A 25,371-nucleotide genomic window follows, 5' to 3' on the forward strand; every position below is an offset into this window, starting at 1 on the left:
TAAAAAAAAAAAAAAAATTTGTTTAGCAGCAAAAAATATGACCAAATCTGTATTCTATACCTCTCTCCGCTCCTCCCTTTCTGAACAAGTGATCTGCGCTATTCCACCCTACACTAAAAAAAACAAAAAAAAAACACTTCGAGCTGGACCCTTCACTGATTGCAATTTAATTGAAAGGAGCCCATGAATATGGTAATTTCACAGGACACTTGACACAAGCATCAGGAGGTGTAGACCACACCGGCAAAAAAGACAAAAATTTTAAAAAACGACACCCAATCACACTGACATAAAACAATCAATATTTTTGAAAAAAGAAGGAGAAGCGATGGAGTCCACATGTGGATGCAACTTACCCCGTCAAACCTTCAGCATCTCGTCGTGCCGCCCGCCTAAGCGAGGTGGGATGCCTGATCGTGATAAACCCAGGACGGTACGGCGATGTTAGAGAGAGCCAGGCGGGCAGTCCTGTGGTGTGCAGGTGGACGCGGTACACGTTCGCAGGGGGGATGCTTGACAAAAGGATCAAAACCCACTGCCCACTCCCGAGCCAGTTGTTGCTTGACACAGCAAATGAACTTACAGCACAAGAGCGAGTGAAGCTGAGGGAGGGAGAGACAGACGGGGAGAGAGAGGCAGAGGAGGAGAGAGAGAGTGTTTGGCGCGTGTGTATGTGAGAGAGAGATGGAGAATGAGTGAGAGAGAGGAGGAGGTGGGGGTAGAAGGGGGTTCGGAGTGAGCGGGCGAGCGAGGGAGAGAGAGAAATCACAGCATAACAAAACCTATAGCTACGTGGACGGACACTCTCTCTCTCTTTCTCTCTCTATATATCTCTCCACCCTCTCCGGCTCAAAGGAAGGGAGAGAATAATTAGATTTGAGCCACACATGCTTTCCAAAAGCACTGACTCGTGGATCCCAGGCACCTAATGTTGGATTAATTGAGGGAGATCTGATGTGCTACATGCACCGTGAGCCCTCGGCTCTGACTCCCCCCTCTCACAACACCAAAAAACTACCATCGTGATACGACTCCCTGCTCCTCTCTCCCGGCATATGGTGACTGACACGGCACTGTAGGCACAGAGAAAAGAAATAATAGATTGTTTATTTAATTGCGAATACATACAGACGTTTATTAGGCTAGATTTGTGCTTCTGTCAGAGTGGAAAACAGTCAGTATCCATCTTAAAGTGTTGAAAATGCCAGTAGGACAGGGAAAAATGGATTTTTTTAGGTTTAATGCACATTTTGAGCATGACATTTCCGATTAAAAGGCCTAAAATGATTTTAAAGAGGCTTTCTTCTTATCTGAGATCATTCCCACCGGATAGATGGGAATAATCAATCCATACAACATGATTTCCATCATAATATAGTATAAACAGATCTCTACATAAATACTCCTTACAAATATACCTATAAATATTCCTTAAAATTCTGATTTTGGAAGATTTTCTATACATTTTTGAATAATAATAATATAATGAATAATGAAAATCATGTAGAAAGGGTCAAAAATTGTGATTAATATTAAGGCTGTGTTGAAAGAAACTTGATTTATCTGCTTCCATTCAACTCTACTGAAAAAACTGCATATTATATATATATATATATATATATATATATATACATACATATATATATATATATATATATATACACACACACACACATACACACAGTGTATATATAAAGACCCGCAACAATTCGCCACCATTTCCACTTCCACCTCCTACCTTTTGATAAAAATCACTTCAATAATATCAATATGATATTCAATATTCAAGGTAAATGGCAAAAGAAAGCAGCTTTGGTAACTGGCTTTTAACAGACCAGCAGACAAAGGAATCAGACATGTTGAATTTCACGCCATTGAAAGCGGTCTACTGCCCCCTGTTGACCGTTCCGTCATGGTCCAAACAGGAAGGCCCAGACAGCTGGACCATATTGCGACGAGACACGGCGCAATTACTGCAGGAATAACAAATAATTCTTTATCAAGCTATAGTCATCTAAACAACATTAGGCATGAAACAAAGCAACTTAGTGATAAGGGAGAAATGGAGGGATGAGAGCCGGAGGAAGAGGGGGAGGAGAGGCGCTCTCGTTCTCTCTCGCTCATGGAGAGGTGAGAATTCCGTACAAAAGCCCGGCTGATTCCGGCTTCACCCCTTCAAGGCCAGATGAGCTCGGCACAAAGACGTACACCAGATGAAAAAATCCATCCGTTTTTTTCTCTTTTACTTTTTAGCTTCCCCTCGTTCAGTTCTTAACACAAAGTAGCAATTAAGGTGAGAGTGTTATGGGGGGAAGAAAGAGGCCATGTCTGCTAACACCCTTTGTTTGCCCATGCTGAAGTAATTGAAATCGACTTTCAGAAGAGAACGAGATACATTAATTGACATCTTCAATAAAGAGCCGCTCTGGGCCCTGGTACTCTCTGTATGGTTAAGATCATCTCACCCCCGTTTCAGGCCATAAACTAATAAACGAAAGGTAAAGACACATTGTGATCGGATGTTCCCTGTGGATTGTTTTAGAACATGTATGTAATGACCGGCTATTAGAGTACTATTTTTTCCCGCATCGCCCAGCGTGGACACATTAGTTCATTAGCAGCTGTTTCACTGCTGTAAATATCCTCGCCCGGAATGTACGGGTGAAAAAATGATTTATTTAAATTTGATGCGCTGAGTTTATTTGCCTGGTGGCTCGTGCGAGCTGAAGAGAGAGATATTCACCTATCCTTGCAATAAACAACACCCCTCCCCACCTCGCCTGGCTGTATTTCAATTCAACAAGCTTATAAACACACATACGCTAGCGCACGCTCTCGCGCACACGAGCGCGCGGGCATCCGGCAAATAGAATTCCTTCAAACGTACGTGGGTTGAAACATACTCCAGGGATAGAGAGAGGAGAGGTGCAGGGAGCAAAGGCCAGGCGCGGAGCTCCCTGTATCCAAATGGCATTACTCACTCTGAGATATATTATTAAAGAAAGAAGTACCGCAGGCCATGGCTGACAGACCGTGCAACAGTAAACAAGAAAAAAAAAAACACAGCAGCGTTTGACAGCTAAAACACCATGCTTTCATTCTCACACTGATACCGACAACACAGAGATGTGTTCGAATAATTTGCCGTATGTATACCTGCACGCATTTGAAGGAAAAACTATCTTTGACACTATATTTGAAACGTTTTATGAGGTTGCAATGACTTTTGATATTTGATTTGTGCTTTTTTCTTTTGTGTTGGCGCATTGGTGATCCATAAGAAAGAAAAAAACAAACAAAAGCTCTTCAATATGTCATAGGTTTCTCCTAGCTATGAGGTTAAATGGAGATATTTGCAGATCTTTCTTCTAAGAAAAAGACTCTAGAATCACACATGCTTCTTCTCTGGAGTTTTAGAAGAAACTGAAGTCTGAAACTGCTCAGGGGCCGTATTCACAAAACATTTTAGCTTACCACTAAGAGTTCTCCTAAAAAGTTCTTAGCTAAGAGTTTTCTCTTCACAAAGCTGCTGAGACAAACTTTTACTAGACTGAAGTCTTAAGCTAAGAGTAAGGGTGGGGTTGACCTCGTTGCTACGTATGGAGTATACACACAGTGATCGGCTGATGGGGGAGGAGTCAGCGATTTAATCATAGAAATATTGTAGAATGAGGTATCATGTTTCCATTTTAAAATAAAGGTTTTAAAATACAAATGTTGCCCTATTCAAATAAATATATTTTTTTTTTTAATAAAAATGTTGCCATATTCAAATAAAGGTTTTAAAATGTAGGCTAAGTGTCACTAATTAAACTAGTAGGCTATATACAGTTAATTGTCTGCCTCTTGGATGTCTGCATCTTAAGAGAATGCAGAATTTAAGCGACAAATTATGTTTTATAAACAAAGTTTAAACACATTCAAACGGTCTTTCTAATCAGCTCGAGAGGAGGTATATATACACAGACGAGAGCCGACTCGCCTATAGTTACCTCGACAGTTTTCTGCATCCCTCCGCCACCCCGTCCCTCACTCTCGGCTGGGGATACGGGGAGAACTTTGGGTTTGGATTCCAAGCTCGGAGCCCTCAATCCCCCTTGGACAGCACAACAAATACGCTTATTATATTTTTTTTATTCTATTCAATCTTTTGTAAGTGTGAACTCATGAAAACCACCGCCATTTGTTAAAGATTTATTTTTGGCATCTCATCGTAGATTCAAATCTATAAATCAAAATTTATTGCATTTATGAAGAAAAAGTTCAGCACCTAAGGCTCTATCGCTATAGCCTCAATGGTGTACAGTGTCTTTTTGTGACTGTTTGTGATTTAGTCTTAGTGAGTCCTCTTGACTACTCCTAACATTTCACAGATTTAGGAGCTAGTTTTAGCGCTAAAATGCTTTGTGAAATACTCTTAGAGCAAAAATTTAGGACTCCTAAAATTAGGACTGACACGCCCATTATTTATCGGCAATTTAGGAGCTATTTTTAGCCTTAAGATGTTTTGTGAATACGGCCCCAGATATACCAAGTGTGCAGTCTTATTAGTTCCAATATTAACTTTTAATACCTAAAAGTTGATACTTATTGAGATCTCAATATGAACTCATGATTAACTTTATGGCTCTTTACATTTATTGTATCTAATTCGTGATTTTATTTCTCCAAAAAGGAATTTTAGGAGATCTCAACTACTACTTTGAGGCTTCAAAAAGTTCATAAAGAGATCGTAAAACTAATCCATATGAATTAAGTGGTTTAGTCCAAATTTTCTGAAGAGACACAATCACTTTATATGATGAACAGATTGAATTTATTTTTTTTCTTCACATATAAACATTGATCAGCAAACAAAAACAAGCTCAACCGTACTTGCTTAATGTGCAAGAACAAACCTCATTGGTTCTTACAGAAGCTTAAACGTGCCGCGTAACACACGAGAATGAACCTCATTGGTTCTCCCACTTCAAGCGAACATGCTTGAGCTTCCGTTTACCATATCTGATGTGTGTTTTGATGAATGTGAACAAAAGCCTAAATTAAATCTGTTCATCATATAAAGCGATTGTGTCTCTTCAGATATATTCGGACTAAACCGCTCAATTCATATGGATTAGTTTCACGATCTCTTTATGAACTTTTTGAAGCGTCAATGTGGTAGTTGCCTAGGCTGTCAATGGAAGGACAGAAATTACTGATTTTATTAAATATATCTTCATTTATGTTTTGACATGAGGGTGAGTAAATGATGACAGAATTTTCACTTTTGCGTGAACCCTTTAAGTGAGATCTCAATATTTCTCACCCAAATCTTTTAAGACCAAATTATCTGAACTATTGTATATATTTTAATTTTATAGCTCTTTACTCTTGTATGTCAACTCAACAGTCTAATTTGTGTAAAAATAAATAAATAAAATAAATAAATAAAGCAACATTTTGAACAAAAAAGCTGAGAAAATAACGTTCTTGTCAAAGATTGCGTCCGGATCAGATTCAGAGCAATGATCAAAACATCAACACCCCCATAGCTTGCACACTCCTATAACCTCTAGTCAACATTTCATTCTGTAACATTTGGCAGTTTTGATTTATATGCTGTTTAATGGTGATGATAACGTTAGTTTACATGTGTGTAAGCAATGCCTCTATCACTTGTTTCTGCTGCTTCTTCACCTGTGTTTTGATCTGGAGATTCTGTACTCTTTCAGAAGATACGTAATAGCGTATAACAGTGAAAATATGGATTGCCGGAAAATTCCAGCAATGGCTGGGAAAGTGTTAAAGAGCAATACAATTTTCTTCACAATTCAACAGTGCTGTAATGCCAACCTTTAGTAACCAACCGAAATGCATAGTAAAGGAAAATCACAAACCTCCTTAAAATCTCCTGAATATTAGGTCCCAATAATTTTATCCTCAGAAGAGTTCTCAAAAATGTCTCAATCTGTGCTCCAATTTGCCAATACACCAAAGTCTGCAATAAAAAAAAAAAGATCTCAATATGAACTCAAACATTTCTCATCAAATTCTTACAAGACTAAACTATCTAAACTATGCTATGCATTTTTATTTTACAATTCTATACTGTTATACTCTATAGTCAAAAATTATCACATTTGTGCCTAATGGAATTTTAGGAGAATCATCTGAGACAACGATGAAACTCAAATTAAACATAACACCATAACAACAATGTTTATAAGTTTATGTTATCAGTGTTTACTATGGGGTTTAATCAGCTCTTTCTTTCACACACAAATTGACTATACCTAGAATATTTCCTTCCAGGGACACAACAAGGAGGAAAGTGTAAGTGTGAGCATTATGCTGATGAGAGGGTGTGCGATACCTAAGCCTGTCTGATATTAACACTGCAAGATCATGTGACAATTCACATGCCAGTTACAATTATATAGAGGAAGGAACATAAAATATGCAATAAGACGTGAAAGACAGAGAGCGTCTAAACTGCTATACGGCTTTTGTAGCACTATTATTTGTCATTCCAATAAAACCCAGTGAAACCTGAAACTTGAGAGAGAGAAAATGAAGTCTACAATCTAAGCTCCTCCAACTAAATCTGTTTTTAAACACTCTCTCTCCCCCACACACACATGCATATACACACAAAGGCAACTAGGTATGTAAATTGGATGCTCTCTCATGCAAATTATTTTCTGGTTATTAAAAACCAGCAAAGGTTGTTTGGAAAATCTGCCACTCTAGTGGGTTTCACTGTTTCAGAGCGTGTTAGAGAACATTTAAAGGGATAGTTCACACAAAAAATGAACAGTCATTATTTACTCACCCTCATGTCATTTCAAACCCTTTTAAATGTCTTTCTTCCACTGAACACAAAAGGAGAAGTTAGGCAGGAATCATGACCAGAGGCAGTCAAGTTCCAAATAATGACCTAAAATCTTCCATAACACTATCCATATGGTTTGTTTGCTATATTCCTAGTAATCTAAAGTCATATGATATCTTTTATGGTGCATTTTGTCATTTTCTGGAGCTTAATTTTGTGGCCACAACTCACTTCATTGTATGCAAAAGAATGGTGAACATGATTTTACCAAGTACAACATGTTCCTGGATCAACATCTTTGTTGATCCTGGAACAACATTCCAATCAACCAATCAGATTTGAGGGACAACTTTACAGTTTATGTCAAGTTTAAGCTTTCAACCAGGTTATTCACCAGTGTTATTCACCTCTGGTTTTAGGGATAAGTTATGGGTATGTTTAGTTTTAGAATAGGGTTTTTCGAACAGGAATGTTGTTCCTGGATCAACAAAATATGTGACCCGTTCTGGCAAAATGAGTCATAATGCGCACAGGTTAATTTCGAGCTACAATTTTGGTCGAATTTGAGTTTTTCACAAAAATGAGTTCATTAATCCCTCCTCTAGCGATCCCAATGCTCCAAATATCAATCAAACATCTAAAAGTATATTTATTTGTACGTTTTCTGAGAGAAGTACCTTTCCTTTGTCCATGAAAAATGTAAACAGATCGATCTTACTTGCTGACTGACACATCCAAAGCGTGCGCACAACGACGCCTCAAAGACGCACAAAAACAGCGCGCGATCCCGATATACACACACACAATTAAAGCATTTCAAAATATCTGTCTTGGCGAGTATTCAAGCAAACCTTTTCTGTTATGTCTTAAGTGAGCATTTGGTTAAGTGTTGGGGAAACGTGTAACGGGGGGGATATATATTTTTCCTATAGATATTTGGTTTTGACTTGATGTGTGCTAAATTTGGTGTTATTACCAGGAGTTTTACCAAGAGTTTTCCAGAACGGGTCACATATGTTGATCCAGGAACTTGGCAAAATCATGGTGACTGCAAAAGAACAGCGTGATCATTCTGCTAAATTTCTCCTTTTGTGATTCACAGAATAAACAATATCACACAGGTTTGGAACTCCATGATTGTATTGCATTTTTGGGTGAATTATCCCTTTAAAGCCAAGGATGTCAACAACTCAAAATCTGATTGAAACATGGGTTTTCTTGCTCTCAGGATTACACAAAGCATGATATACAGCAGAACATAAAATGCTTTGAAACCTCCCTCTCTCTCTGTTGCTGTCACATATCAATTGTGAACGGCTCGCTGTCAAGGGACTCCACCAATCTCATCATGGTCTTGGTCTGTCAGTACTGACAAAGCAAAATTATTGCTTGTCACTGGATATTTATGTCCAGAAGGCTTTAACCAGACAGAGCGCTTCCTTTTTATTTGTGTCTTCTGTCCATTGACCATTGACCTCTATGTGGCACTATAAGAGGAAACGTTCAGAAGCATGACAGCTCTGGAAGGATAATGCCTATAAATCCGACACCTGGACAAAATGTCGATAACCGGAGCAATGACTTGCAGTAGTTACCTGCTGTGTGCGTAATTAACCAATCAGATCCTTCCACAGAGGCAGGTAATGAATGTAATATGTACCTTAAAAAAATCAAATAAGTATTAATAATAATACTAACAACACACATTTACATGCATTATATGAAAAATAAATTATATATATGTGAAATATTTTTTCTTTAAATATATAAGTTCAATACTTTTTAACTATTAAACTATTAACTATTAAAATTAGGTAATTATACTAAATTATACTTAAAAATACTGATAGTTAGGTATAAATATAAAAAAATATATCATATTTAAGTTTATTTGAGTAGCCAAGTTATAAGTTATAAAATGTTAAAATTTCAATGTTGCAATGGTTTCGAGGGTCTTATTCCTTCAATATATCTTAAATGTTAAGATCTAAATCTTGAGTTCAACATTTACAATCAAAATTGAACAGTTCTTGTATCTAAAATGTATATAAAGTGTTTTTAAGACACATTTATGAAGGTGTGTGGCCACGTATCTGTAGTCTGTGTCTTTTTGAATAAATACAGACTTGTGTATCTGTTTATATGGATATGTGTGTCTGAATGTAGATAAACTTTAAACAAAATCTCCAAGTCTTATGAGCCAGAGTGCCTTTGAAACTACATTAACAGAACATCATACATTACAGCAGATTTTTCACATTCTGCTTTTTTCATGTGGAAAGGCTTGCAGATGAGTGGGACATTTCTATGCAGCCTTCGCTCCATTACAGGATCATATCATTGGACATGTCACCCATCTAAGTGTGTGAAACCACATCGGCGCTGTGACATTTTCACAAGATGAACAGAATCGAGGCCCTGAGCTTCTCCTCAAAGGCTCTGACAAACTCCTTCCTACATTTTAGCATGTGTTTACCTCAGGAAGCTGCCCGCGGAAATGAAAGCCAATGTAGTACATTTACTGGCTTTGATTCATCCCAAAAAGAAGTTAATTAACTGTCAACATCCTCGTCGCTTTTTATTTTTCTGTTTTCTTTTAATTTGCCTCATTCTTTCTGCTTGGTTTGCTGGTGTGTCATTATATCTGGCACTCATTTAATGTTTACCCCTGAGTGATCCGATATTTACGTAGTTGTGGAGAGTGAACTGAAGTTGCCGCGTTGCCAAATCGATGACACATTTTCAAAATGTTCTGGCGGTTTCTGCAGCACATGACACTGAGGGAGTGGGCTGAGTGCGAGTGGAATCACACACACACACACACACACACACACAGCCCTTTTGAATACCGCCATCTGCTTTCAGCAATACAGTGTCATCAAACTCATATACACGATCAGTGTTGCAATGTTTGTACGATGGAAACATGTCAACAACGCACCACATATTCATAAACAGAAATAGTACTGAGGATGATTCGCATAAATCACTTCACAGTAAAATTATGCACAAAAGCAAGGACCTATAAACATCTAATGGACCAATAAATGTAGTCAGCAAATCAGCAACCAGGAGCCAATGGAGTCTAGGCTATATATATATTTACAGCAGCAACATTATATGCTCACATGGAATAAAGGAATAAGGGAATCTGAAAGAAATATTTTTGGAAAGTCAATGTGTTTTGCGGTTGATGTGCAATATTCCATCTAAAACTATAACATTTTGTAAGTAATGATTTAGGTAAATCTGAATTAAAATCTTATATAAATATAGGCTATATATATTATACATATATAGTATATGTATATAGTTAGTTAAACTCAATGCAAATATTTTAGAAAGCCAGTTATACCAATTATGGAAAAAAGTCATTACAATGGCTAAAAGGGGGAAATAATAATAATAATAATAATAATAATAAAAACTAAGAAAGGTCCAGGCACATATATGTGTTAACTGCCTTTACGTGATATCATTTAGCCTTAGGTCACCTGCAACTGAAAATCCAAGGCCTCCCAAAAGAAATGTTCTTTTATTAAGTTTATGACACCAATGTAAAATACTGTGGCCTTTTTGAAATGCACTTACTTTTGTTTTGTCTTCAGTCAGGGAGATTCTATCTTCCTGATATTGGATTTTGAGGTGAATTGAGTTGGTTTTTGGGGTGAGATGTGAGTGAGTTCTTAATGGAAGCTGTGAGGAAGTGCGGTAACGGCTGTATGACGGTCCTTACCAGAATCCAGTCGTGACTCACTCAGACAGGGGGTGACAGAAACATGGCACCCAGGAGACTAACACACACATCACCCTCCCTTACTGGAGCACCGCTGACGCATGGCCATCGCTGCCTGCCCAGACCTGCTCTCTTTGAGCTTCTCTCTATCTTCCTCCGCTGTCTTGGAGTCGGGAGTGTTCCATCATCTCCATATGTCGGTTGTATCTCTGTTGCTTTACTGCTTTCATGCAGGATCTGGCCTAGAAATGAGCAGCAATTAAGTTTACTCTGAAGTCATTTTCAGAGTATGTTTGTGATTGCACTGAAGATAAACTCAAAGGAAGGTTTTATTGTTCAGAGACTTACTGACTATCAACCACTGTATGTTTCAGATGTTCCTCCTAAAGTAAGTTTAAAAAAGAAGCAAATGGGAGTATAGAGCTAAAAAAAAAAAAAAAATAATGTGGACATAATACCTCAGGTTTGATGAGAAAATATTTTTATATTAATATTGAAATCTGATAACTGATTTCAGACATCTTGGCAAATATCGGCATAGTTTGTGACATTGTTGTGATGTACTCTAGAGGAAACACTTCGATTAGACAATGAAGTCTCTTAGAAGAAAAATCTGAGAAGTAGGAGACTAAGAGTCTCCATTTGCTCTCTATATGGCCACGTACACACTGCAGATAAATTCGGTTGTCAGGTCACCTTTTAGTGCTTAATTGCGTTCTGTTCACACACAGTTCAGTAAAAAATGGGAGTAACGACCGCATTCTACAACCGTATTAAAGGATTAGTTCACTTTCAAATGAAAATTACCCCAAGCTTTACTCACCCTCAAGCCATCCCAGGTGTATATCATTTTTGTTTTTTCTGATGAACACAATTGGAGAAATATTAATAAACATCCTGATGCATCCGCGCTTTATAATGGCAGTAAGCGTTACCAAACAAGTAGCTGAATAAAGTGTCTCCATCCACATCCATCCATCATAAACGTGTACTCTACACGGCTCCGGGGGGTTAATAAAGGCCTTCTCAAGCAAAGCGATGCGTTTGTGTAAAAAAACAAAACAAAACAAAAAACATATTTGACAAGTTATGAAATAAAATATTTAGTAACGCTTACAGCCATTTTAAAGCTCGGATGCGTCAGGATATTTATTAATGGCCTATTTCTCCAAATGTGTTCATCAGAAAAAAGAAAGTCATATACACATAGGATGGCTTGAGGGTGAGTAAAGTTTGGGCTAATTTTCATTTGAAAGTGAACTAATCCAACTCCCGAAAAATACAGGTAGTGACAACCGCATTTACAGAAATTATACGCAGTGTGTAGCCTACGGAACCGAACTAAACAACTAGTTGTTAATGGAGTTTTTTAACTTGTATCAGAGATGTTTCTCTCCTCTGTATTTGCGGTGAAGAAATCACAAGGAAAGCAGCGCGAGCACTGAGTGTTGCCAGATCTTTCTAGAAAAACAGTGAACAAGAACAAGCCCATGATAAACTGAAATAAATCGAAATGCGTTATGCTGAAAATTAGACCAAAATATTGCCACCCGCGACTGCTCAATTGAATAACTCCGTAAACTCAATCGCTTTATGAGCCGAGCTTGAACAACAAGCTCAAAAACTCTTGAAATAAGTGAACATGGCAACACCGCGAGAGCGCGCTCTGTGAAGAAGCCTTTACAAGCGTAAACAAAACACGACGCGTCCGTCCACTCTGCTTTGTTTAAAATCTCTGAAAATAACGAGTATTTTGTCGCTGTAATAATTTGGTGACAAAAACGGACCCCGAACACACGAGGTGCCAGAACATTGCTATGGTTTCCAAGCTGTCAATCATCGAGTTTCGACAGTGAGTCGTGTTCCGTACATACATATAATGATAATTTAGGGGATTGTGGTTGTCGCTTCTGAAACTTACAGTGTGTAAGTTTCATGTACTTTACTATGAGTTGACAAATTTGAGGACATTTTAAGACATTGTTGAGGTTTCTACTGAAAGTCTAAAAAAAAAAAAAAACCTCAATGCTAAAATATTAGGACCTTTTTCTCAGAATTAAAATCTGAGAAGCAGTAGAATTTCTTTCATCTTTAATCTTGTTGTCTAAGAGCAGCAATTGAGATGTTCAAGAGCTCTCATTTTCTGAGGTCTGAGATGAGATCTCATATTAAAGATCTCTATATCAATGGATTTTTCTTGAGTGTAGGTTGGCAGTTTTGAGCACAATGTTGAGATCTCATATGAAAGTCTAAAAGAAAAGTTGTGGAATTATTAGGTTCTTTATCTCAGGGTCAAAATTTAGATTTAGCAAAAAAAAAAAAAAAAAACTCATTGGTGTCTAGAAGAAACATTTAAAATATAAAAAAAATAAATCTCAACTGCAAAAAAAGATTATTAGGGTCTTTTCCTATTGCTCTCTAGAAAAAATAACTGAAACATTAAGGAGATCTCATTTGTGATTTCTCATTCCTCAGAGTGTTGTAGGATCTGTTAATCTCAACATGTATTGTCTTTGATGCCGTATCTCCTGCTTCATTCCTGTGGACTCAACATAACCCAATGGCAGATGCCTCGCAGGGCCCTCGTTGCTGTCAGTGATTGATCCCCTTGTTTTTATCTGGCGTAATTAAACATTTAGAGCCATGCACTCCCTGTTGCTCAATGTAATTTCCTCTGAATTCAGAAGTCTCGCAGCCCAAGAAATCTTTATTATTGGCAATGAACCCAGCGCGATAATGAGCCAATGGGATGAAACACCCAGTTTAGCACACTCTAGTTACCATTTCTAGGGAGAGGAGGGGACCGCTCGATTTGTTCGCAGCACTATGGAGTCGTTCCCGAAAGAAACAGACGTGTTTACATTAACGCAAACACTGCATGGGGAAAATAAGTGTTTTTCTCTGCATTTTTTGCTTTAAATGGACAGCTGTTCTTGTAGTAGCAAACTGCACAATAATGACCTAAGTGAAATAAAGTAGTGTAGTAAAAAAATAAAGGACAAATTGAGGACTAGCTGTGTCTCAAAATGTGTATTGTTTAGAATAGCACACGTATTGCCTCAATATGCATGTAAAGATACAAAGCACACAAATTATTTACCAGTACCCCCGCTGTGCTTTTTGAGAAAGCCGGTCACGGTTTTTAGACCTATTTAGAACGCAGTCAAAACAAAAAGCTAGTTTACATCTAGTATTACCATTTAGTCTATCAATATTTGTTTAAATGGGATAATCCACCCGAAAATTCTGTCATTATCTACTCACCCCCATGTTGTTCCAAACCTGTACGAGTTTCTTTCTTCTGTGGAAATTTACATTTGTCCATTATATAGATCAAAGCTACAATGGAAGTTCACTGGAAAACAAATCGGTTTGGTTACCAACATTCTTCAAAATATCTTATTTTATGTTTCGTAGAAGAAAGCAATCAGGTTTGGATCGACATTAGAGTGAGTAAATGATGACAGAATTTTCATTTTTGGCAGTACTATTCTTTCAAGTAAACCTTTATGTTCACATCTGATCTTGTTAGAGAAGTAAAAAAAAAGCCACGAAAGTAATTTGTTAGGCTGACTGATTAGTTTCACAGAGTAACTGACTTTTACATATGTTTACATGAGGCTACTGTGATAGAACTGATAACTAACCTGGTTTAAAGTGATATCCAAGTTTTCAACTTTGTCGTCATAATAACGCAATTCTGGTAATGCCTGTAAAACAGCCAACTATCTCATGATGTCCATACTAGAATATAAAGAGGGGAGGTGATGTAACTTCATTGTTTACATGCTGGAGCTGAGCATGTAGTTTGCCAAATGCTGTCTTGAATCTACAAAAGTAAAATGAAAAATCATCTTCATGTTGTCGTTCATAATGTCATAATGTGATGCGTCTTTACCAGTAGGTGTATGACCCTCCTGTTAATACCTTTAAGTTCATCCAATGCAAAAATAAATGTATACTGTACATATTTGCAGCACAAATACTACATGTTTTTATCAAAGAATTAAGGTAAACACTTTATATATTTTAGAAAATGTAATAATTAAAAAAAAACACTATTGTTTAACGCCATGCCAGGCTATTTTCATGTCAAAAACCATTCTTGAGTTATTAAAATAAATAAAAAAAATGAAGATATTTAAGTCCCATTTTTAGTTAAAACTATATTTTATATATATATATAAAAATTATAACTTTATAAAAAATATATTAAAAAAAAATAAATTAAATATATATATATATATATATATATATATGAATTATATATATGATATTTTGGCCTTTAAGCTCTCTGGATTTTTTAATTAAATTGATAAAAAAAAAGACTATATTAATAAAAGCTGAAATTATTTATGTGGTGATCAACATTAAACCACAAATGCTGTCAACTGAGCCAAACTTTTACTAAACACAAAAAAAAATCCTAATTGGTCAAACTTTGGCATCTGCATTTGCTTAGATTCTTTTAAAGACACCGATTTGTTGTAGACACATACCCTAGACAGACAAAACTTCTCTCATAAATGATTTACTCAATGAACATTTGAGTTGTTCATTGTGCTGGAGCTGAGTGGATCATTACAGTACAACCACTCTACAGTCATCAATGGCTTATAAAAACACATGTCTGCTGTAATTCCACATGTCCACAGTTCTGTGACCCACCCAACACTGCCCTCCCCCCATTGCTTATGCATTAATAATATTAGGGCAAATTTGATGCTTCAGTTCAGGGGAAGCATTACTCATTTAAGGAGTGCATGGCACTATCTGTCTCTATCTTTCTCAGTGTGGGGCCTAATGGCTCTGATTGAACTCCAAATTCAATTTAGACAGGATATTACTGTTACATGAGCTCTCCTCAACAATGCCATTTCCCTTGCTTACACAGTACATTACCCAGTAAAGCTCGGCCTTTCCTGCTAAAACAAAACCAGAAAAATGAGAGAACAAAAAGAAAAGGACTTTTCCATCTCACAATGGCAATAATGTCGATTTCCAACTGTATTTAACACTAACGTCTTGAAATCTCATGGCAGAGTGAGCTGAATCTATTTTCATTACCCCGCTACAGACACAGAGCCAGTGTCCGTCTCTCAGTAAAACTGCACCTGTCACAGACGCAAATCGTGATTTTGTTCCTCATTTTGTTCTGGCGGTTGGAGGAAAATAACTTTAGGCATCTTACATAAAACTTCTGATCGCTTACATCAGGGTCTGACCTTCATTCTTACAAACCACGCAGTGTTGCGGTTCCTAAAAACGTTATACTGGCCAACTGGTGAGTGGAGCTGCACGATATAGTCAATTCATGAGTTCACATGTCCATCTGACCCTTGAAAGTGGTAAAGGTGATACTGTAACTTTTTCTTTTTCACACACCTCTCTATATGGTGGTTTTGGGGTGTTTGATGCTTGGTACCTTTACATATGTAAATATGCATGGTTTATTTTGCACCATTGTTACACCTTTGATTGTGATATATATATATATATATATATTAACATTGTCATTTAACTATTGCATTTTATTATTTATTATAATTTTGCTGTATCACTATTATTATTATTATTATTTATATATATATATTATTATCGTTTGCACTATTACTGTTTAATTATTATCTGAGGCAGTTTGTTCGGGGCTGGTTGGGGAGGGATTGAAAATGTAAAAATATAATCTCTGTGCAAACAATAGCTTTTGTCCTTGGAATAAAAAAGAATAATAAAAAAAAGAAAGTGGTAAAGGTAAACAGATTAGTAAGAGTAAAAAGATTTGGCTTGCTGTTTGAAAAGGAGGGGCTCATGCATGAGATGTGACTCAAGTTCTATGATGCTTCTTCTGGATTCATTCATTAAAGAGAGTTCATGCAAAGTAGACATATTAAAATAAAGGTGGAGTACATTAAAAATAAATTAAATGAAAATAAAGATGTTGTGATTAACACGACCAGACGAACAAGTGACTTATAAACATTTGTTTATTTCTTCTGAAATGGCAAAAAAAAAAAAAAAAAAAATGCGAACAGCTATTGCCATTAGATTGAAAATATGTAACAATTAATACACATAAAAATCATCAAGGCATGTTTTCCACTAAATTAATTATAAATTATATTTAATTCATATTTATTATATTGATTAATTATTAATTCATTTATTATAATTATTAAAAGATTTATTTTATTTTCATGTACCAATATTACAATAAACAGTAATAATTATCTACATATTTTTTACTTTTTAATTGATTAAAAATGCCTTGCGGGACATTTCTGAGGGAAGATGCAAATGAATTGATTTTTTTTTTTTTTTTTGATTTATTGATTCAAAAGATTTGAAATGTCAAAATTATAATATTTCAGTTACCGATTAATACTATCGACAATAGAGATATTAAAGGTGTTGTGATTAATATGAACAAGTGCCTTCCAAAGTTTTATTTCATCTGAAATGGCATAAAATGTGAACAGCAGCTATTGCCAAAATATTTAAAGAACTACACAGGGGGGAAAAATGCTTAATTTTAATTGTAAGTATAATTTAATTGTAATTATATATTTAAATATATTTGTACACACTAATATAACAATACACAGTAATAAACAGCAATAATTATCTACATATTTTTACATCTTAATAAATTGAAAATTCCTTGTGGGACGATGCAAATGAATCAAGCATTTGAATTGGTTCATTGATTCAAAACTGGTGAGTCACATGATAAGGAGGAATTGCAAAACAAATCTAATCACAGGAAACTCAACAAAAAAGTGCATTAAAATCAAAGATACTTGCAATGCTTTAGCAAAAATCATAATGAATATACTGCGAATCTTCATTTGAAGACAGAATCTGACCTGAATAAAAAGTTTGAGGTAGATTTCCAATTTGGGATATACAAAAAGTTTTCCAAACTGTATTTGACAGTAACATATTTGAAATCAATCTATTTTCATTGTCTTCCTTCATCACAGAGCTGAAACCATACAAGGTGAAGACAGGAATTCCATGATCATCACCTTCCCACTGAGATCAGACACCTCTGATCACACCACCATGTTCTCTCTGGACATCACACATGTGAATCTATAGGTAAATGTGTCTTCCATCCCTCCCCATGCACAGACGAGAATAAGGGGTAATGAGGCAAGGTGATATTTTTAAGCACCGTGGGTCCCTGCGGTGCCGTGTGAATGAAGCTCTCTAAGATCGTCACGGCCCATTGTGCTGGCCAGGCCCGGCGAGTTGCGTATAGGCCAGTCCGCCACTGATTATTTTAACAAATAGCATTCCTATTCAAGTCAACAGAAAGGTTTCCAATGACAGCTCGCATGACAAAAGGTCAGGGGCAGGCTGCTTGCCGTTAATTAAGTAAAATTGGTGAATGTCAGAACTACAAAGGTCAACGTTAATCCACGGCATTGTCTCATCTCCTCAGGTTTCATCCAATGGGTTGGGGGGTTGGGGGGGCTCCTTGCCAGATATTAAACAAGCTAAATTCATTCAGGACTATTTAAAGATTAATGCAGCTATGCAGGTCCAACCACACAGTCAGCACATACTGAAACAATCACATCTTACAGACATGGCCAGAGACTTGTAGGTGAAGCTGCCAACCTGATCTTTTAATTATTTGCACTGTTTGCATTGGCTTTGGTGAGTGTGCAATTTGACTGCAGCATAGTAATGCATTGATCATAGCTGCTAATTATTAGTGCTGATAACCAATATAATGACATAAAAAAATGTATTAATTACCAAATAATTTATCCTAAACTCCAAACTTAAGTCCTAAAATGAAATGTAGATTTTTATATGCATTAAAAAGGGATAGTTCACACAAAAATGAAAATTCTGTCATCATTTACTCACCCTCAAGTTGTTTCAAACCTGTATGAAATTCTTTCTTCTGCTGAGCGGAAACCGTTGATGCACCCCATTGACTTCCATAGCATTTTTTTTCCCATACCATGGAAGTCAGTGGTGCCCCACAACTGTTTGGTTACAAACATTCTTCAAAACATCTTCCTTTGTGTTCAGCAGAAGACAGACATTCATACAGCTTTGGAACAACTTGAGGGTGAGTAAATGATGACAGAATTTTCATTTTTGTGTGAACTATCCCTTTAAGTTATCAGGCAACAAAACACTAATTCACTATAAAACAGATATATGTTTGATACCATTCAAATGTCTGGGGTAAGAAAGAAGGGCACATTAAATTGATTCAAAGTTACAGTAAACATTTATAATGCTACAAAAGATTTCTATTTCAAATAAATGGTGTTCTTTTGAATTTTATTGAAATATAAGCAGCACAACTGATTTTTACATTGATAATAATAAGATAAGATCCTGAAGGATCATGTGAGACTGAAGACTGGATTAATGATGCTGAAAATTCAGCTTTGCATCACAGGAATAAATTACAATTTAATATAATAAAAACTGTTTTACTGCATTTTTGATCAAATGTATTTATTTATTGATTTATAACACATATTATCCATGCATATGCATATAGTACTGTAGTTAGTAACGCAATCCAATATAATTACACATTTTAGGTAATATACAGTAATCTGACTACTTTGATTACTTTTGACCTCATTTTTAGCCTTGTTTATATACATAGATTTTAATAGGATAATCTCGTACTATAGTGATATAAAAATGAAAATGAAAATTAGCCCAAGCTTTACTTACCCTCAAGCAATCCTAGGTGTATATGACTTTCTTCTTTCTGATGAACACAATCTGAGATATATTAATAAATATCCTGATGCATCCGAGCTTTATAATGGCAGTGAACAGAGCCAACGAGTATGAAGCTGAAGAAAGTGCCTCCATCCACATCCATCCATCATAAACATATTCCACACGGCTCCGGGGGGTTAATAAAGGCCTTCTGAAGCGAAGTGATGCGTTTGTGTAAAAAAATATCCATATTTAACAAGTTATGAAGTAAATTATCTAGCTTCTGCCAGACCGCCTTCTGTATTCTACTTATGAAGAAAGTGTAAAACTATTGCAGTTCAAAAAGCACGCTATGTCCTACGCCTTCCCTATTCAACTTACGGAAAAAGCTTAACTGACGTGACGCCAGTTCCGTTTTTTTCGTAATTTGAATACGGAAGGCGGACTGGCGGAAGCTAGATATTTTACTTCATAACTTGTTAAATATGGATATATTTTTTTACACAAACGCATCGCTTCACTTCAGAAGGCCTTTATTAACCCCCGGAGTACATGTTTATAATGGATGGATGCACTTTCTTGAGCTTCATACTCGTTGGTCCCATTTACTACCATTATAAAGCTTGGATGCGTCAGGATATTTATTAAGATGTATTAATATGTCTCCGATTGTGTTCATCAGAAAGAAGAAAGTCATATACATCTAGGATGGCTTGAGGGTGAGTAAAGCTTGGGGTAATTTTCATTTTAAAGTGAACTAATCCTTTAATGAAAAGGTAATAATTAATTAAACCATAAAATTTTAAAATTTTAAATAAAAACAATCAAAATAAAACAAAAAAGAGTAAACATTTTGTTTGTTATGCTGTGTGACCTCTGACAAAACTGGAAGACTTTCTGAACATACATAAGCAACAGGCTGTTTTAGAGAGGACAATTTAAAAGATAAAAAAGAAGAATTAGTGAGAATCAATAAATTATGAATAATCTACTACCATTTTGTGCACATTAAGTAATCATGTAATCAAAAAAATGGGATTAAATATTTTAAAATGTAATATAATCCTGATTACATATAATCAGTTACTACGCAGCTGACTACAAACAAAAGTCAACCAACAGATTTTTTGTCACTCTAGACGGACACAAATCTCCAGCTGTGATTTTACAGTACAGTAATGTAATCAAAACAGTACCTGCGGCTTCAACAGCTGTAGATGTGAGACTATACGGTATGTTGTCAATTAGGAGAGTGAGAGTAAAGTGAGGGTTTATTACGGGTCGGGTCAAAAGCAGCAGTTACTGATAGTGTGTACAGCCGCGCTGTTCCAAAGACACTGTTGTGCTGCTACAGCTGGAAGCAGCCGCTGCCTTTGAGGAGACCGTGCATTAACTTGTCAGGAGATCTGACAATCGTACAATGGCATCGTACCAGCTGCCAGCGAGCACTCTGCTGCTCCTCGCGCGCGCAAATCTAATTTCCATTACAATTAAAACCTCGCCGATGGATTGAGGATGATGTTTGCGCTGCAGGGGTCTAATACGGCCTCTCTCACAGTTTGATAATGTGGCGATCCAGGTGGCTTCATACAGCCCCCACCTCTCCGCCAAACTGAACACATGAAAAACACAAGCACACCGCAGGGCTTAGGTGGTTCTACAGCCAAATGCTTTAACTTTCCCAGAAGGTGTGTCTGTGTTTGTGTTCTCCCAGAGGTTATGTGTTCATTGCATTCATTAAGAAGCTTTTTACAGAGTGACCGACATGGTTTAGTTATCTCACCGCTGTGTATCACATAAATCCTGCTCTGAATATTACTCCTGTCCATCATATTCAGTCAAAGCATTCGGCTTGGGATTCTCTGAAGGCTGCACCTCCAGACTTTTTAATGAAGTTGGATGCATTTCAATCTACTTTGTTGGTCCTAGAACAATATTTCTTTAAACCAGTCAGACTTTAGCTGTAGGTTTAGGGGCTGGAAGAACATCCCGATCAACCAATCAGATTTTAGCATTGGGCTTGCAGTAGGGATGCACAGATATAAACATTTCAATTATTCTCATGTTAAGATGGTTACCTATGGAGTTTCTGCCACTAAATAAAAAATAAAAAAAGGTAATTGCGACTTTTATCTCAAAATTTGATCTTTTTTTCCTCACAATTGCGAGTTATAATGTCAGCGAGATGTAAACTCACAATTGTGAGAAATAAAGTCAAAATTGCGAGTTATAAACTAACAATTGCGCATTATAAACTCACAACTGTGAGATTGTGGGATAAACTCGCTATGGCGGGTTATAAAGTCTAATTCTGAGGAAAAAAGATTGACTTGTTGAGTTTATATCTTGCAATTCTGACTTTATAACTCGTAGTTCTGAGAAAAAAGTCAGTCTTTATATTTAGCTATAACACACAATTGCGACTGTATATCACACAATTTTGACTATAACTCGCAATTGTGAGTTTATATCACATAATTCTAACTTTATAACTCGCAATTGCAAGTTTATATCTCGCAATTCTGAGAAAAAAGTCAGAATTGCGAGATGTAAACTCAAAAAAAAAAGTCAGAATTCTGAGATAAAAAGTTGCAATTACCTTTTTTATTTTTTATTCAGTGGCAGAAACAAGCTTCCATAGTTAACCGACAAATGGTTGCTATTAAAAATCGATATACTAAATCTATGCTATAAAAAAACAAAAACTAAAATCAAACTTTTTTTATATGCTACAAGTGAATTTAGGCACCAAAGCATTATAATGTACAGTATAAAAAAAATTATTTTGAGATTTGCAAAAGATTACATTTAACAATGACATTTACATTTAATTTTAAGTTCGTTAGATGATGACAAATGTAATATAAAGGTTAAAATAGGGAAAATGTGCATGCACAATTAAATATACAGTAAAATATGAAGTGATAACGTAAAAAATCTCTCTATCTCTCAATCCTCTAATATTGGCTGATATAGTATTGATATATCATGCTAAAATTCCAATAATTATTTTCATGTTATGGCAAATGACTGATAAATGGTTGATATTAAAAATATATATTTTGTCTAATAAATAAATCTATAAAAAACACTAAAAACTAAAAATCAAACATTTTACATGCAACAAATGAATTTTGAGAGTGATATCAGTAATATCGACTGATATGGTACCGATATACAGTATTATGCATTCCAATAGTTAACAGTAAAGGAGTCATAACTATAACATTCCTATCAACCAATCAGATTTTAGCATTAGATTTTATTTTTTTCACAAAATGGCCAATAATGGATAAATGACACATATTAAAATTCTGTACTATTTTGTCTAAATAAATTCAAAATAAAACATTAAATAATAAAATCAATAGTTTGAAACACTACAATATAGGCACCACAATGTTATAATGTAAAGTATGAAAAATGGATTTGCTAAAGATAATACATTTAACAGTGTTATTAAATTATTAGAGTTTTTAAAGACAAACTAAGTGACCAAAATATGACTGCAAAGGTAATCTAAACGTAAAACAGAGGCAATCAGCATGCACAATTTAATAGCCAATACAATAGAAAAATTGTCCAATAACCAATAAGGTACTGATATATTGTGCATCACTAGTTTACAAAAAAAAAAAAAAAAGGTTCAATGGGGTTCAATATAGAACCATATGGGTTCTTGACTTAGTTTTAAAGAAAAGTTATGCCAAAAATGCTTCTTTTTGAGTAAAAATGAATGCATTTTTTTTTCTACAGATAAGGTATGTTTACAAGCTTTTTAACTGATAAAATTTACTTAAAATTAAAAAATGAATTAAAAGTAATTCATTAAAACTAAATACATAAAATGATCCCATGATGGGAACTCCTAAAAGGTTCTATATTTGAAGTGCCTGACAGAACCCTTTAAGGTTCTATATAAAGGGCTTGAAGAACATTTCCATGAACCAATCAGATTTTAGCAGTACATTTAATGCTATAGTTTTCAGCAGCATTCCTATCAACCAATCACTCCACATCTATGACTGGTTTATACTAATATTGTTGCAGGACCGTCAAAGGAAAATGCTCTAAACCACGTCATGTCCTCCAAGTACTTTCTGACCTCTCTGAACCTTCAAGTGGGCTTGCCAAACAGAAGTCGAAGGCGATTTGCGCTCCTGATGTCTCACGGAGACGGACTGACACCACAATGTTATTTACAATTACAGCAGGGACTCTCTGGAGAGCTGCAAAATCACTCCGCACGCCACCCTGACGGAGGTTGTCGCAGTAATACGGAATACGGAAAAGCATTTCTGCGCTCGCGTACCCGGCATTAAGCATGAATTATTTATGCAGGTGCCTCGATGTATTTTTAATCATTAGACAAATTGAACACAGAACAGGGTTGCTTTCATTAATATCTGTCTGCTATGTGAGTGTTTCCTGTGCTCCTGTGCGCATTTTTACCCAAACTGTAATTGCTCATTTTCAGGAAATGATTAGAGTAAAAGGGGGCCGCATTACAGCGGGAATGTGAAAAGAAAATAATTAGCAGCGCCGCACAAATCTCATTTGGAGGCATACAGGAGCCTTTTAGAGGGAGGTCACCGCATGCATTACATTGTTGATTAGCCCTGATGCTCTGCCAGGGTGACGCTGGCCTTCCCCTGCCAATGATCAGAAGGGTGAGGGCTTTTTTCCCCTCTGACGGCCGCTCGCATCCCAACCGTGGCAGGAAGATTAAGTGCGAGCCTCTCTTGGATGTGAGGAATCATCACTGCGCCCTGAATGCTCCAGCGCCCGGACCGGCTCACCGAACACACTGGCCCGGAACAGAGAACCTGGAGGAGAGCTGATAAAACTAACAGAGCAGGAGAGGAAGAGGGTGAGGGAGACAGCGAGCGTATCGAAAAGTCCAACTTCCTGGGTCAGCTTCAATTTGTATTCATGCATTCATTTTTTTTATGATTTATTTCACCCAAGGCTGAGGAAGAATCAGACTTGGTGGTAGTGGACCAAGTCCAGTATTCACTGATAGAGGGACAGAAAAAGGGGGGGGGAAAGAGAGAGAGGGGAGGATCACTGGGGCGGAATGAAATGAGTGATAGCACCTGTGATGAGTCTGAAAATATATACAGCTAAATAAGACAGACTGTAAATCTTCTGAAGTCAAGAGTCTGGGGTTTCGGCTATACTTAGCACTGACTGACAGATTCACAGTATAATGCTGTCAAATATGCATAAATGAACCAGTGTTAAAAGGACAGTTCACCCAAAAATGAAAATTCTGTCATTAATTACTCATGTCGTTCCAAACCTGTAAGACTTTCGTTCATCTGCGGAACACAAATGAAGATCTTTTTGATGAAATCTGAAAGCTTTTTGTCCCTCCAAGGACAGTCTACACAACTACCACTTTGATGCTTCTAAAAGTACATAAAGAGATTGTGAAACTAATCCATATGAATTGAGCGGTTTAGTCCAAATTTTCTGAAGAGACACGATCACTTTATATGATGAACAGATTGAATTTAGGCTTTTATTCACATATGAACATTGATCAGCGAACATAAACAGAAGCTCAACCAAACCTGCTTGATTCATGAGAACAAACCTCTTGCGGAAGCTCAAACGTGCCGAATAACACATGAGAATGAACCTCATTGGTTCTCACACATCAAGCGAACATGCTTGAGCTTCCGTTTACCATATCTGATGTGTGCGTTGATGAATGTTTATATGTGATTATAAAACGGTTAGTTCCTGTCCTTGATTCTGATTGGTCAATAGCTGTTTTATTCACAAAAAACACAGCTATGACCGCTTCACCCAACGGTTCTGTGTATCACTACACAACACCCTTAGCAACCACTCTTAGCAATGTAAACTGTATGTTCTCAACTGATATTGTTCATTGAAGCTTACTGTATTATGTAGAGTGTTGTGAGAAAGAGATCGAGTGAGCGAGTTTATTACCTGCATTCAGATTTAGTATTTTCCTCCAGGTCAGACCTGTGTTCATAATAAAAAATCTGTTTAAATGTCCGATGTATTATCTTGTCCTTTTAACAGTTAAGGGGTTTCCCTGTGACTGACAGCGCTAGTCAAAGCATTTGTCAGTTGCGTCTTGTTC

At 36.3% G+C, this 25,371-nt stretch overlaps 2 protein-coding genes across 2 annotated transcripts in view; both read right to left on the reverse strand.

Moving 5' to 3' along the window:
- dpyda.1 (dihydropyrimidine dehydrogenase a, tandem duplicate 1) overlaps positions 1-695 on the reverse strand; it is a 242,322-nt gene extending 241,627 nt beyond the window's left edge. The window contains exon 1 of the mRNA XM_051881564.1: positions 357-695. The gene's annotated coding sequence lies outside the window, so the exon portion shown is untranslated. The remainder of the gene's footprint in view (positions 1-356) is intronic.
- Positions 1-25,371, reverse strand: part of LOC127505766 (60 kDa lysophospholipase-like) — a 293,042-nt gene that overhangs the window by 62,922 nt on the left and 204,749 nt on the right. The gene's annotated exons all lie outside the window — the stretch shown is intronic.

This window comes from Ctenopharyngodon idella, chromosome 23 (assembly GCF_019924925.1).
Source record: "Ctenopharyngodon idella isolate HZGC_01 chromosome 23, HZGC01, whole genome shotgun sequence".
NCBI lineage: Eukaryota > Metazoa > Chordata > Actinopteri > Cypriniformes > Xenocyprididae > Ctenopharyngodon > Ctenopharyngodon idella.